The 5,000-nt window shown below is 44.2% G+C and overlaps 6 non-coding genes and 2 pseudogenes across 6 annotated transcripts; all 8 read left to right on the top strand.

Annotated features, from left to right (window-relative positions):
* Positions 1-84: 84 nt before the first annotated feature.
* LOC130925637 (uncharacterized) lies at positions 85-193 on the top strand (annotated as a pseudogene).
* Positions 194-496: 303 nt separating this feature from the next.
* Positions 497-615, top strand: LOC130925049 (5S ribosomal RNA). Its single transcript, XR_009065340.1, has one exon. It is a non-coding gene; the product is annotated as a 5S ribosomal RNA (ribosomal RNA).
* A 313-nt stretch (positions 616-928) lies between these two features.
* Positions 929-1,047, top strand: LOC130925034 (5S ribosomal RNA). Its single transcript, XR_009065325.1, has one exon. It is a non-coding gene; the product is annotated as a 5S ribosomal RNA (ribosomal RNA).
* A 313-nt stretch (positions 1,048-1,360) lies between these two features.
* LOC130924798 (5S ribosomal RNA) lies at positions 1,361-1,479 on the top strand. The gene has a single exon (XR_009065097.1). It is a non-coding gene; the product is annotated as a 5S ribosomal RNA (ribosomal RNA).
* A 303-nt stretch (positions 1,480-1,782) lies between these two features.
* LOC130924988 (5S ribosomal RNA) lies at positions 1,783-1,901 on the top strand. The gene has a single exon (XR_009065282.1). It is a non-coding gene; the product is annotated as a 5S ribosomal RNA (ribosomal RNA).
* A 313-nt stretch (positions 1,902-2,214) lies between these two features.
* Positions 2,215-2,333, top strand: LOC130926207 (5S ribosomal RNA). Its single transcript, XR_009066223.1, has one exon. It is a non-coding gene; the product is annotated as a 5S ribosomal RNA (ribosomal RNA).
* A 397-nt stretch (positions 2,334-2,730) lies between these two features.
* LOC130925804 (uncharacterized) lies at positions 2,731-2,846 on the top strand (annotated as a pseudogene).
* Positions 2,847-4,838: 1,992 nt separating this feature from the next.
* On the top strand, positions 4,839-4,957 carry LOC130925061 (5S ribosomal RNA). Its single transcript, XR_009065351.1, has one exon. It is a non-coding gene; the product is annotated as a 5S ribosomal RNA (ribosomal RNA).
* Positions 4,958-5,000: the final 43 nt, after the last annotated feature.

Raw genomic sequence — 5,000 nt, forward strand, 5'->3', positions numbered from 1 at the left:
GGAACCTTACTGAACTGGTTCATCTTTTGTACCAGAACAGATCTCCTTCGCCTTTTGTATAGCTATACTTTACAAGCTTTGCCAGCTTACGGCCATACTACCCTGAGAACGCCTGATCTCGGAAGCTAAGCAGGGTCGGGCCTGGTTAGTACTTGGATGGGAGACCGCCTGGGAATACCAGGTGCTGTAAGCTTTTTGGTTTATTTCATGACAAAGAAAGAACAGACAGATCTTGTTGGTATCAACTGAGGTCAATGTACTGTCTTGTTAGTTTTGTGGTTGGAGCTCACATTTGGTTGAGTTTGCAGCTCTCGTTTTCACCCAACTCTGTGCGTTTTAGATGGTGATTACCTCGTTAGCTGCCATTGAAAGCACGAGATGACCAGACCACTTGAAACCTAATTTCACTCAGGGAACCTTACTGAACTGGTTCATATTTTGTACCAGAACAGATCTCCTTCGCCTTTTGTATAGCTATATTTCACAAGTTTTGCCAGCTTACGGCCATACTACCCTGAGAACGCCCGATCTCGTCTGATCTCGGAAGCTAAGCAGGGTCGGGCCTGGTTAGTACTTGGATGGGAGACCGCCTGGGAATACCAGGTGCTGTAAGCTTTTTGGTTTATTTCATGACAAAGAAAGAACGGACAGATCTTGTTGGTATCAACCCTGGTCAATGTACTGTCTTGTTAGTTTTGTGGTTGGAGCTCACATTTGGTTGAGTTTGCAGCTCTCGTGTTCACCCAACTCTGTGCGTTTTAAATGGTGATTACCTCGTTAGCTGCCATTGACAGCACGAGATGACCAGACCACTTGAAACCTAACTTCCCTCAGGGAACCTGACTGAACTGAACTGAACTGGTTCGTCTTTTGTACCAGAACAGATCTCCTTCGCCTTTTGTATAGCTATATTTCACAAATTTTGCCAGCTTACGGCCATACTACCCTGAGAACGCCCGATCTCGTCTGATCTCGGAAGCTAAGCAGGGTCGGCCCTGGTTAGTACTTGGATGGGAGACCGCCTGGGAATACCAGGTGCTGTAAGCTTTTTGGTTTATTTCATGACAAAGAAAGAACAGACATATCTTGTTGGTATCAACTGAGGTCAATGTATTGTCTTGTTAGTTTTGTGGTTGGAGCTCACATTGGGTTGAGTTTGCAGCTCTCGTTTTCACCCAACTCTGTGCGTTTTAAATGGTGATTACCTCGTTAGCTGCCATTGACAGCACGAGATGACCAGACCACTTGAAACCTAACTTCCCTCAGGGAACCTGACTGAACTGAACTGAACTGGTTCGTCTTTTGTACCAGAACAGATCTCCTTCGCCTTTTGTATAACTATATTTCACAAATTTTGCCAGCTTACGGCCATACTACCCTGAGAACGCCCGATCTCGTCTGATCTCGGAAGCTAAGCAGGGTCGGGCCTGGTTGGTACTTGGATGGGAGACCGCCTGGGAATACCAGGTGCTGTAAGCTTTTTGGTTTATTTCATGACAAAGAAAGAACAGACAGATCTTGTTGGTATCAACTGAGGTCGATGTACTGTCTTGTTAGTTTTGTGGTTGGAGCTCACGTCGGGTTGAGTTTGCAGCTCTCGTTTTCACCCAACTCTGTGCGTTTTAAATGGTGATTACCTCGTTAGCTGCCATTGACAGCACGAGATGACCAGACCACTTGAAACCTAATTTCACTCAGGGAACCTTACTGAACTGGTTCATCTTTTGTACCAGAACAGATCTCCTTCGCCTTTTGTATAGCTATATTTTACAAGCTTTGCCAGCTTACGGCCATACTACCCTGAGAACGCCAGATCTCGTCTGATCTCGGAAGCTAAGCAGGGTCGGGCCTGGTTAGTACTTGGATGGGAGACCGCCTGGGAATACCAGGTGCTGTAAGCTTTTTGGTTTATTTCATGACAAAGAAAGAACAGACAGAACTTGTTGGTATCAAATGAGGTCAATGTACTGTCTTGTTAGTTTTGTGGTTGGAGCTCACATTTGGTTGAGTTTGCAGCTCTCGTTTTCACCCAACTCTGTGCGTTTTAGATGGTGATTACCTCGTTAGCTGCCATTGAAAGCACGAGATGACCAGACCACTTGAAACCTAACTTCCCTCAGGGAACCTGACTGAACTGAACTGAACTGGTTCGTCTTTTGTACCAGAACAGATCTCCTTCGCCTTTTGTATAGCTATATTTCACAAATTTTGCCAGCTTACGGCCATACTACCCTGAGAACGCCCGATCTCGTCTGATCTCGGAAGCTAAGCAGGGTCGGGCCTGGTTAGTACTTGGGTGGGAGACCGCCTGGGAATACCAGGTGCTGTAAGCTTTTTGGTTTATTTCATGACAAAGAAAGAACAGACAGATCTTGTTGGTATCAACTGAGGTCAATGTATTGTCTTGTTAGTTTTGTGGTTGGAGCTCACATTGGGTTGAGTTTGCAGCTCTCGTTTTCACCCAACTCTGTGCGTTTTAAATGGTGATTACCTCGTTAGCTGCCATTGACAGCACGAGATGACCAGACAACCTGAAACCTAATTTCCCTCAGGGAACCTTACTGAACTGAACTGAAGTGAACTGGTTCGTCTTTTGTACCAGAACAGATCTCATTCCCCTTTGTATAGCTATATTTCACAAGTTTTGCCAGCTTACGGCCATACTACCCTGAGAATGCCCGATCAGATCTCCTTCGCCTTTTGTATAGCGATATTTCACAAGCTTTGCCAGCTTACGGCCATACTACCCTGAGAACGCCCGATCTCGTCTGATCTCGGAAGCTAAGCAGGGTCGGGCCTGGTTAGTACTTGGATGGGAGACCGCCTGGCAATGTTCCCTCTAAGCTGCGCGCGTGCGCAATCGCGCACTGCTGGCACCTACTCTGCGCACAAGAAATTCAATGCTGCGCACAAAAAAAAAAAAATCAACAGAAACGTATGTTGTAACTCGGTGAGTGACAGGTGTCCAGCTAATGATACGATAAGGTTCACTTCCGCTAAGCAGCCAATCATAGCATTGACATTGCTTGTGTATTGCCCAGCCTATACGCGCGGTGTAGATTAGCAAACTGACAACAGTGCGTAAGTGCGGCGGAGTTGAGAGACGTAAAGGCCAACCCCTTATCATGGCGAAACGAACGGGCAGCGACACATCCACTCACCAAGCCAAAGTAAAAAAGAAATGCGGTCCATATAAGAAGGAGTGGCTGTCGGAGCATGTGCAAATAGACGAACAAGCGGTGAAACTGAAGCCAAAGTACCAAGTGAGTTTTCAGAGGGAAAAATGTGGACTGAATGGAAGTTGGACTACCTCAAGCGTCATATTCAGCAGAAAAGTCATTTGAAAGCTGTTGAAAATTACATAGACTCAAGATGCGATAGGGGATTGGTACATTATTGCGGGAGAATGCAAAAGACAAGAGAAACGAGCTGTCCCACAAAACACAATCTGACCCAGAGCAAGTTGAAGTTCTCATTGACAATATTTTACTCACCATCGAAATGAATGCGTCAATGGTGTCAGTTCAACAAATCCGCAATCACATGGCAAAGTATGTGAGTATACCAGAAAGCTGGCGAAGTCAAAACTATGCCTTTGAATTTGTAAACTCAATCAATGATATAGTGGAGAACGAGACTATGTGCAGTGTTAAAAATGCACCCTGGCATACACTGATAGTAGATGAGAGCACTGACATATCAGTACACCAAATGCAAGTCCTATATATTAAGACGTGAAAAATAAGGTACAATTTAAGTCAGATTGGTGTGTATTCCAGTGACATTTATTAAGATATTTTAATTATGGATATTAATCATTAAATGCTCTTACTACTGGATAATTTACGGGCAGTAGAAATGCTAATAGGCATGAAAAGGCATGATACTGGTCTGTGGCCGCTATGTACCGTATTTTTGGACTATAAATCGCAGTTTTTTTCTTAGTTTGGCAGAGGGTGCGTCTTATTTTCTGGAGCGACTTATATGTGAACTTATTCACACATTATTATGTCATTGTTGCTAGTTAGCATGTTCTTTATACTATAGTTATCTGAATAACTCTAAATAGCTATGTTACATTGACATACCAAGCATGTTCTCAGTTCGTTGTTTATGAGTCATGTAATGTTATCATACCGTACACTTATTCAGGCTGTTGTTCCCTATTGTATTTTTATTCTAAATTGCCTTTCAAAATGATGTGTCTGTTTTTGGTAGTGGATTATACCAAATAAATTTCCCCCCAAAATGCAACTTATACGCCGGTGCTACATATATGTTTTTACCTTTTCATTGTGCATTTTTTGGCTGGTCCAAAAAATACGGTACACATCTGATGTTGCTTACCGTGGGCCGCAGTGTGCTCAGGGAGATTGTGTGTTTGCTCAGACACATGAAAAATTAGAGGGAACATTGCCGCCTGGGAATACCAGGTGCTGTAAGCTTTTTGGTTTATTTCATTAAAAAGAAAGAACAGACAGATCTTGTTGGTATCAACTGAGGTCGATGTACTGTCTTGTTAGTTTTGTGGTTGGAGCTCACATCGGGTTGAGTTTGCAGCTCTCGTTTTCACCCAACTCTGTGCGTTTTAGATGGTGATTACCTCGTTAGCTGCCATTGACAGCACGAGATGACCAGACCACTTGAAACCTAACTTCCCTCAGGGAACCTGACTGAACTGAACTGAACTGGTTCGTCTTTTGTACCAGAACAGATCTCCTTCGCCTTTTGTATAGCTATATTTCACAAATTTTGCCAGCTTACGGCCATACTACCCTGAGAACGCCCGATCAGATCTCCTTCACCTTTTGTATAGCGATATTTCACAAGCTTTGCCAGCTTACGGCCATACTACCCTGAGAACGCCCGATCTCGTCTGATCTCGGAAGCTAAGCAGGGTCGGGCCTGGTTAGTACTTGGATGGGAGACCGCCTGGGAATACCAGGTGCTGTAAGCTTTTTGGTTTATTTCATGACAAAGAAAGAACAGACAGATCTTGT

This window comes from Corythoichthys intestinalis, chromosome 11, assembly GCF_030265065.1.
Source record: "Corythoichthys intestinalis isolate RoL2023-P3 chromosome 11, ASM3026506v1, whole genome shotgun sequence".
Taxonomy (NCBI): Eukaryota; Metazoa; Chordata; class Actinopteri; order Syngnathiformes; family Syngnathidae; genus Corythoichthys; species Corythoichthys intestinalis.